This window comes from Bubalus kerabau, chromosome 9 (genome assembly GCF_029407905.1).
Source record: "Bubalus kerabau isolate K-KA32 ecotype Philippines breed swamp buffalo chromosome 9, PCC_UOA_SB_1v2, whole genome shotgun sequence".
Taxonomy (NCBI): Eukaryota; Metazoa; Chordata; class Mammalia; order Artiodactyla; family Bovidae; genus Bubalus; species Bubalus kerabau.
The window spans coordinates 59,277,978-59,288,076 of NC_073632.1; the positions used below are offsets into that span (position 1 = coordinate 59,277,978).

At 35.6% G+C, this 10,099-nt stretch overlaps 1 pseudogene; it reads left to right on the top strand.

Annotated features, from left to right (window-relative positions):
• Positions 1–8,275: 8,275 nt before the first annotated feature.
• LOC129619921 (60S ribosomal protein L17-like) lies at positions 8,276–8,901 on the top strand (annotated as a pseudogene).
• The last annotated feature ends 1,198 nt before the right edge of the window (positions 8,902–10,099 follow it).

Consider the following 10,099-nt stretch of genomic DNA (forward strand, 5'->3'; position numbering starts at 1 on the left):
GCTTGTCCCTTAGGATCAGCATTCCATTTTAGAAATTAGGCAAGTCTTAGGGCTTGACAGCATTGTATCTTTGATATACCTGCCCTACTAATCCCACTACTACAGAGGGAGCCTGGAATGAAGCATTTCTGTTGACTTGAATACAAACTGTGTTGTCACTTGTCCCTAAAAGTGATATAATTGACTCATAATCATTTAGAATATTCCTTGAATATTGCTCTTTACCAACAGACTGGTGCATTTGTAATTGCTTTTTTAATATCAACAATTCGTATGTGGAAATTTTATTTTATTTTAAAATTTATTTATTTATTTTAATTGGAGTCTAATTACTTTACAATATTGTGGTGGTTTTTGCCATACATTGACATGAACCACCCATGGGTGCACATGTGTGCGGCAATTTTATAAATACTGTCGTAGTGAATCACTGCAGCTTCTCTTATGGGCCAGTAACTGAGACGTCTCACACAGCATTATGCTCAGGTGACAGCGTGTCTGTTTTGTCTTCAAGAGTAAATTTTGTCTGCTTCCAAAGTAAAAAGCCCTTTTATGAATCTGGATTGGAACATCTAGTTTTGGATTAAATCTAAATAGAATCATGCCATTAACATTCCAGGAGGAGGGAAGAAAAACAGCTCTTTTTCCTAATGTTTTATCAGTAATCATGCCATCGGGGAACAAATGGGAGAGTAGCATGATTATTAAAAAAAAAAAGCATCTGTGATTACAGAGTACAATTATGGCTATTTCATATATTGATTAACTTTTTTTAAAGGTAATAACTATGTTACCATTCGATTTCTAAGAAAAGAGCACATTTTCTCTTAAGGGCTTGTAATACCGAAGATTATGGATAAGTCAAGTATCAGGACAAGGTGATTACTTAACATCTGTGACCAAGTAAAAGGCTAAAGGAGAAAATCAACCAACATCTGCACTGTCAGTAAAATACTTGGGGGAAAAAAACACAAGTGAAGTGTGATTAATCACCATGGATGTATGATTGAGTCAATTGACTGTTACTTTTTCATGATGATTAATCAGCTACAAAAATTATAATTGTCCCACTTCTAGTGGCTGCATGCTGTGCCCGATGACATCAGCTGGGGCTATAGATACTCAATGTGTGGTTTTCAAAAGAATATGCAAATACAGCTGGATGAGGAGGGGTGGAGCTTCAACTCCATTGTAAGAAACACCACGAGTCCTTGCCCCTCTATTATGGTTGGAGTTTTCTTAGCAGCTTCCAGAGAGGGCAGTTCTTGTGCTATTATGACTATTTCATAATCTCATCACCACCACAAGGGAAAATTAGAGGAACCCATTTCTGCAAATTGGCCATTGTGATCTTGTTCAGGAGATGATCAGATCCTCAGTGACTTATTTTCTTCCTTTCCACTGATTTCTTTTGTGATTAGCACAAAACGGTGACAGAAACACATGGGCAAGGAATGATACTCTGTAGCAGGGAGTGGCTGGGGACCTGGGCTTTAGCTCATTCACATGTTTGACTCCTTTAGCACATTTGTGGAGCAAGTCAAAGGAACTGGGGTTGCAAATGCCCATCAGAATTTATCTAGGAGCAACTGTTTATTAGTCATGATCATGATGAACTGTGACTGTCAAACTAGGTTTGCTTGAAAGTGTGAAGATGTATTTAAAGATGACTTTCCACAACTTTCTACATCTTTCAAGGCTGTAATATTTTTGTAGTTGGCCCTGCTCTCCGTTTCCTCACAGGGACTACTGAGGATAATGCAATACAGAACAAAGCACAGTACCCCTTTTCTCTACAGGTTGGGATCTTCTGGTATCTCTGGCAATGACATAATAGTGCTGAAGGAAGTTCTTCATCATTCTATCTGATCTACTCTTCTTGTAAATGGATTATCTTAAATTCATGGTTTACCTGAAGGGCTTACTAAGGTCTGACAGCCACCTGATTGATGAATTATCCCAAAGCAACTTGGTCTCATCAGCCTGGATCCAAAGTATGCTAATGCACTCCACAGAAGGGCAACACAGAGCAAGAACCCTAGTCCTCTATGCATTCTTGTTCACTTTCACCAACTTTCACCCTGAGAAATAGAACTACTTTCCGAAAATGTAGGCCACTTAAAGCTGGAAATTCAGGCTGTTATTTAGACTTTCAAAATGGGCCGATTTCTTTGAAAAAACCCTTAGAGACAACATCTTTAGAGAAAAAAAATCATCTTTTACATTCATTAAAAAAAAGAGGGGGATTTCAAATTTCTTCCCAGCTAGTTCTAAGCAGGCAATACCTTTCTGAGCCTTCAGCTGTACATAAAGTTCTCACTAATGATCTGTAATGAAGTGCTTCTTTTTGCACATCCAGCATTTTTCCCTTTAAAGTTCAAGAAATAGCACAAATTTGCCAACACTATTCCCCTTTTAGCACATTGACTTTACTTCTGAACTGAAGCACTAACATGCGTGGAAAAAAATAATAATTTTTCTACTTGTGGGTCTTAATGTATTTACCAGTTTGAATACAGTAAGACACAGCCTTCTGAACACATATCACTCTTGATTAATTTTATTTTAAATAGGAATTATTAACAGCTGTCTCTTATATACACATGTTCTTCAAACCCATAGAGGTCTTCACTTTTATTAATAAGAATCACTGAAGTCTCGCTAACTTCTTACATTTAGATAAGAAAGAGAAATGTGGGAGCTCCAGTCTCTTGAGCTTTCTCTAGGTACCTACTAATTGTTAATTATTAGAGACTAACTAAGTCACTGAAGTGAGTCATTTGGCTGGTGTCTCAAATGCTGTCATTTACTACTACACAAATCAGCCTGGTGATAGAGTGTCTTTAAATTAGGTTACAACCATGCCGTTATTGGACAGGGAGTAATTGATAAAACCATTAGTAACACTTGTAGAGATAACAGCTAGCAAAATCATGCAACCATAATTATTCCTAATGGATACATGCTATAAATTGTAGCAAGAAAAAATCTTGCATTATCTTTCAATCAAATCTGACAGTCCTGGAAGATTACTGTAGACTAAATGCTTGTGTATGAGAAAGTGACCCATCAGAATCTTTTTTCTTTTTCTTCTCCTTTCTCATCAAATTAGGTTTTTTTTTTTTTTTTTGTAATTTCTTTCTCTGATAGCTCTCAGCGTAAGTAAAATGTAGGTCTTTTATTAGTTGTCTTTTTGTGGGTTTTTAAGTATCTGTATTTTTTTCAACCCCACATAAAAGACACTGCACGTCATTTCATAATGTAACGCTGACAGTTACAGCGTAAGGCAAATAATTCCAAGCTATGGTTTATTTTTCAACAGCAAAACTTACTGTTTGGCAGCATGTAACTTTTCGTTGAATTTTGATGTCAATATTCATATAGAAAAGGAAGATCTGATTGTAATAAAAATTTCTATTGTTGACTTACTTTGATTTGAGAATGCAAAAAGATTAATCTCTATGGGGAAAATACAGAGATAAGTCCAAACTTTAACAAAGTGTACTTCCTCTAATGTAAGAATTACATTAGATTTTTATGATGTGACATTGCCAAGACACATGAACATGGCCAGCAGTGAGGGAAGCATGCCTACGAATTTTCTGAGCTTAGAATTGTTTAAATGTATAAATAAAAGTTGCATGGATTTTAAATCTATTTTGTAGATGTGCTTGGGCTTCCCTAGTGGCCCAGACAGTAAACAATCCACCCGCAATGTGGGGGTCCTGTGTTCAATCCCTGGGTTGGGAAGATCCCTTGAAGGAGGGCATGGCAACCAACTCCAGCATTCCTGCCTGGACAATCCCCATGAATAGGTTGAATAAAAATCATTTGCAAAAACTTCAGTAGCTTTCTATTAATATATCACTGCTCTATTTTCCAGTATTAAGAGATTTCAATTTATAAGCAATTAATAAGAAAGGTATGGCAACTTACTCCAATATTCTTGCCTAGTGAATTACATGGACAGAGAAGCCTGGTGGGCTCTAGTCCACGGGGTTGCAAAGAGTCGGACACAACTGAGTGACTACAATTTCACTTTCAATGATTATTTTACCTAAACTTCTCAGGAATCAGAAATATAGAGAATTTAGATGATTTTTTCAAACTGGAAAAAAATCTTAACTTAGACAATTCAATATGTGGAACCCAGGTCTCATGGGTCTCTTGATGTGTGTTCCTTTCCATTTTCACAAAATTGTGGATACTCTTAAATATGAAATAGAGTCTATGGAACCCTGTACATGAAAAGTCTTTGAAACATGTTGATTGGCAAACTAACAAATAACACAGGTAAACATTTTATAAAGATGAATTTTAAATATATGATATTTTTGTTTTTTATTAAAACTGGGTTTTAAGAAAGTTAGAGAGGAAACAAGTAAGTATAAATTGCTGGATGAACATACATCCAGGTGTGTGTAGCTGCTGGTCAACTTATTCCATTTTTCCTGTTCATCTCACATTATTCTTCAGTGAACAGTAGGCCTGGATAGAACAGCCCTTCCACACAGAACAGATACTCATAAAGAACCTCACAGATGACCCTGTATACATATATCAAAAGAAGGAAAATAATATAAAACCTGTGCAGGCAAAGAAATGCATAAAAGGAAAAAGAATAATTCTAGTAAATAAGAATTTCAAATACAGGTCTTTATTCTCATATATTTGAGGAGAAAATCATTACTAAGAAGTCTTAAATGTGACGTTAGACCAAGCAAATACAATGATAACACACTAGAAGAATATAATATATAAGCTACAGAGCTCAGAAGGGAAATTGAGTCAAACAATAAAACCACTTCATAAATTAAAATTGCAAAATGAAACATAAAGATGCAAGATAAATACTACTGAAACAGTGTCATGCAGTCCAGGCTTGAAAAAAATTATATAAGACAGAATGTAAAAAAACAGAGAGAAAAAAGAATAAAAATGAACATTATAGATACCGGATAAAATTGAAGAATACCCCACGTATACATACTCTAAAGAAAACAGCAAAGCAAGTGGAACAAAAATAACAGTCAAAGTTGTAATAGAAGAAAACTTAAAGAAAAGAAAGAATATAGAATATGGGATATCTGAATATCACATGAGATTTTTTTGGGGGGGAGTGTTTTATTAAAACAATCAACACTCAGATATATTTTAATAATTTTATTTAACTGCAAAGATAAAAAAAATTCATCCTACGAGAAAACAACTAGAAGTATTAAATAATCTATAAAAGTTAGGTCAAAAGTGTTCACAGACACATTAAATTTCCAAAGACAATAAATTTGAATGTTTATAGCACACTGAGAAAACAACTTAATTTAAAAAGTTGGCCCCAAAATGTTATGACCAGTTCAATTATGGTCTACACATAAAGCAACAGAAAGATGCTCAAATCTTGCAAGAACCTAAAAGAATATGGAGACATTTTTGAAAATAACTATTTTATGAAAATATCTAGCCAGGAATCAAATAAAGAATGTGAGAATGAGGAATCTGTGGTGTGAAATATGAGTATAGAGCTAAACGGAAACTTTGATATTTTAAAAATAATATACCTAACCAAATATCAAAGATTGTCAGGAAGAAGAGGTGGAAAAAAAAAGTAAGGCTACTCATTTTCTTCATATAAGGGTGTTGGTAAAAGGTGTAAGTTTATTTAGAGTAAGGCTATATACTTGAAGGTATTTAAATCAGTGAATTGCATTCTATTAATTTTTATTATTCATTCAACAAAAATGACATTGAGCAAGTTCTTTTATTTCTACTCCTCTAGGTGCCAAAATCGGTCCAGGAATAAATCCTTAGTATATACTTAAAAAGTTAGTGGGGAAGAGAGGTTTAAAAACTATTACAACAAAAATCATTGCATAAAATAATAAACTTAAGACAAAACATCTGTTATAATAAAATATAAATGGAATGCATTTACATGTAAAAAAACAGCATCTTGCTGGATGGCACAATATAATTCATTTTTATGCAGTGATAAGACATCAGACTAATAGAATATCTCAGATAGGTGGGAAGTAAAAGAAATGACAAAGACCTAAGGCAGTAGAAGAGGAAAAAGAAGAGAAAGAGGGGAGAGAAAGCCAGATCCAAATTCTAAAATGATTTATAAAAGACCAACTTTGTAATGATAAGGGTATAACTCACAATAAAAACAACTGTAATAGAAATGTGCCAAATGACAGAGCATCAAAATGTATAAGGCAAAATTCACCAGAATTATAAGAAACTGTGGGAACACACCTCATGGTCTAGGAAGCTAAATAGATGAAAGATAAGTATAACTATCAGAATCTGCTTAAAACCATTAGCAATAGGGTTAACTGTGTACTTGAAATTACTTATTGGGGCAGTTTTCAAGTGCCTGTTGACTATATACAAATATCAGACCATAGAGAAAAGTCACAATAAAAATGGATAAATTAGGAGGTTGAGATTAACATGTACATATTACTGTACATAAAATAGATAACCAAGAAAAACCTACTATATGGCCCAAGGAACTATATTCAATATTTTTTAATAGCCTATCATAGAAAAGTATCTGAAAAAGAATATATATGTATATATACACATGACTGTTATATACATATATATAAGTGAATCACTGTGCTATATACTTGAAGCTAACACAACATTGTAAATCAACCACTATTATATTTCAAGTTTAAAAAAGTACAATATTGATTGCATTCCATGATTACAGTATAGTAAATTTAGAATTTAAAAATAAAATCATAGGCAAAATCCCAATAACTTGAACATTTTAAATATAAATCTCTTCAAAATATAATAAAAGTAAAAATAATAAAAATAAAAAACAAAGTACATACTAAATTGGAGACTATATAGAAAATAAAATTGCATGAATATACTACAGAACCTATAGGACATGGCTAAAGCTACTCTCATCAGAAAGTATGGAACATTATTATTTAGAAATTAGAAAGAAATAATTAAAAAATAAGGTAATCATTAACTGAGATTAAAAAATGGCAGAAAATGTTTACATTGTAAAATAAGTCAAAAAGCTTGCCTTCTTAAAAACAGAAAATTGACCAATCAATAGCTAGTCAGAAAAAAAAAATTAGGAGTGACAGGAAAATGGAGAAATGTATGTTAGAAATAACAATTTTGTTATAACTGCAAATACAGAAAAAGATAAGAGACTGCTTTGCCCAATTTTGTGCAAATAAGTTTCCAAATTTTATGAAGTAAATGAATTTCAGAATAAATGAGTTAGCAAGAATTGGAGCATGAACCTTGCCCCTTTATTTTGAAATAATACTCTGATACATTTTATCTCTGTCTTATCAGTACTGATATTTATGATGTTTATGGAACAAAAGTATATTTTAAACTTTGTACAGCAAGCTCGTGCTGTGAGCTACAGACTTGGGGACTGTTCCCTTCACCTTGAGGGAAGATAGACCCATGATACTAACTGGATACAGAAAACTGGGAGCAGGGCTGTGGTCTGAGAGCTCCCTTTCTTTTTTAAAATTGAATAGCGAACTCTCAAAAAATTCTCCAAGGATTCTGGTGACAAAATAAAGAGCATCAGTCATTTCTTTTATTATTTAACCATAGAAATATTTTTCTGTTCTATTTAGATCTTTATAATAAGGCAATAAACTTAAAATAGGGCTTTCCTGGTGGCTCAGACGGTAAAATTTCTGCCTGCAATGTGGGAGACCTGGGTTAGATCCCTGGCTCAGAAGGGAATGGCAACCCACTTCAGTATTCTGGCTTAGAGAACTCCATGGACAGAGGAGCCTGCCAGCCTACAGTCTATGGGGTCACAAAGATTTGGACACAACTAAGCAACTAATCAGAGAAGGCAATGGCACCCCACTCCAGTACTCTTGCCTGGAAAATCCTATGGACGGAAGGGCCTGGTGGGCTGCAGTCCATGGGGTCGTTAGGAGTCGGACACGACTGAGCGACTTCACTTTATTTTTTCACTTTCATGCATTGGAGAAGGAAATGGCAACCCACTCCAGTGTTCTTGCCTGGAGAATCCCAGGGACGGGGGAGCCTGGTGGGCTGCCATCTATGGGGTCACACAGAGTTGGACACAACTGAAGCGACTTAGCAGTGGCAGCAGCAAGCAACTAACACACACACAGAATAAATTTTTTTAAAAAGGCAAAGCAAAAAATAATTACATGATGTACTAGGCGCCTTATGGCAGAAAATGAAGAGAACTAAAGAGCCTCTTAATGAAAGTGAAAGAGGAGAGTGAAAAAGTTGTCTTGGCTTTTCCGGTAAGCGGCCTGAGGTGACCCCTAAAAATGGTGCACTATTCACTTGACCCAGAAAACCCCACAAAATCATGCAAATCAAGAGGTTCAAATCTTCATGTTCACTTTAAGAACACTCGTGAAACTGCCCAGGTATGCATATCCGAAAAGCCACCAAGTATCTGAAGGATGTCACTTTAAAGAAGCAATATGTGCCATTCCGTCGTTACAACGGTGGAGTTGGTAGGTGTGCACAGGCCAAACAGTGGGGCTGGACACAGGGTTAGTGGCCCAAAAAGAGTGCTGAATTTTTACTACACATGCTCAAAAATGCAGAGAGTGATGCTGAACTTAAGGGCTTAGATGTAGATTCTCTGGTCATTGAGCACATCCAAGTGAACAAAGCCCCCAAGATGCGGCACAGGACTTACAGAGCTCACGGTTGGATCAACCCCTACATGAGCTCTCCCTGCCACATTGAGATGATCCTTACTGAAAAAGAACAGATTGTTCCTAAACCAGAAGAGAAGGTTGCACAGAAGAAAAAGATATCCCAGAAGAAACTGAAGAAACAAAAACTTATGGCCCAGGAATAAATGCCGCAAAAAATAAATGCAAATAAAAGTAAAAAAAAAAAAAAAAGAAAGAAAAAGTTGTCTTAAAACTCAACATTCAGAAAATTAAGATCATGGCATCAGGTCCCATCACTTCATGGCAAATAGGTAGGGAAACAATGGAAGCGGTGACAGATTTTATTTTCCTGGGCTCCAAAATCACTGCAGATGGTGACTGCAGCCATGAAATTAAAAGACACTTGCTCCTTGGAAGAAAAGCTATGACCAACCTAGAGAGCATATTAAAAAGCAGAGACATTACTTTGCCAACATAGGTCCATCTAGTCAAGGCTATGGTTTTTACAGTAGTCATGATGGATGCGAGAGTTGGACTATAAAGAAAGCTCTTTATAGAGCTTTTCTCTCTTCTGAGAGAAGAGTCTGAGAAGACTCTTCAGAGTCCCTTGGACTGCAAGGAAATAAAACTAGTTAATCCTAAAGGATAATCAGTCTTAAATATTCATTGGAAGGACTAATGATGAAGCTGAAACTTCCATACTTTGGCCACCTGATGCAAAGAAATGACTCTGGAGAAGACCCTGATGCTGGGAAAGATTGAAGGCAGGAGGAGAAGGAGACAACAGAGGGATGAGATGGTTGGATGGCATCATTGACTCGATGGACATGAGTTTGAGTAAACTCCGGGAGTTGGTGATGGACAGGGAAGCCTGGCATACTGCTGTCCATGGGGTCTGCAAAGAGTTGGACTTGACTGTGTGACTGAACTGAACTGAAGGTGCTATAAGATGTCTCCTTCAATCACACTTGTACATTAATTAGAGGTTTTGTCTTCTACTTTTCCTTCCATTTGAAAAGAATGTTTGAGAACTTACATTATAGATACTTAAAATAATACTAATCATTTATCTTATGTAAGATTGCTACCGCTAAGTAGTTTCAGTCGTGTCTGACTCTGTGAGACCCCATAGATGGCAGCCCACCAGGCTCCCCCATCCCTGGGATTCTCCAGGTAAGAACACTGGAGTGGGTTGCCATTGCCTTCTCCGATGATGACCATGCTAGGTGGAGCCAAAGAAACACTGCTTCCATAAGGAATCAGGCAGGCAAAAACTGTGTCTCTAAAAACTGTGAGATTTGAAACTTTCAACAACAAAATCAGAAACATTACTACAAGTAACATCAAATGTAAGATTAGATGGTACTAAATTTATCCCTTGAAAATTAAAATATCATTGTGCTTCTATCATTCTCTACCCAATGTCACAATTT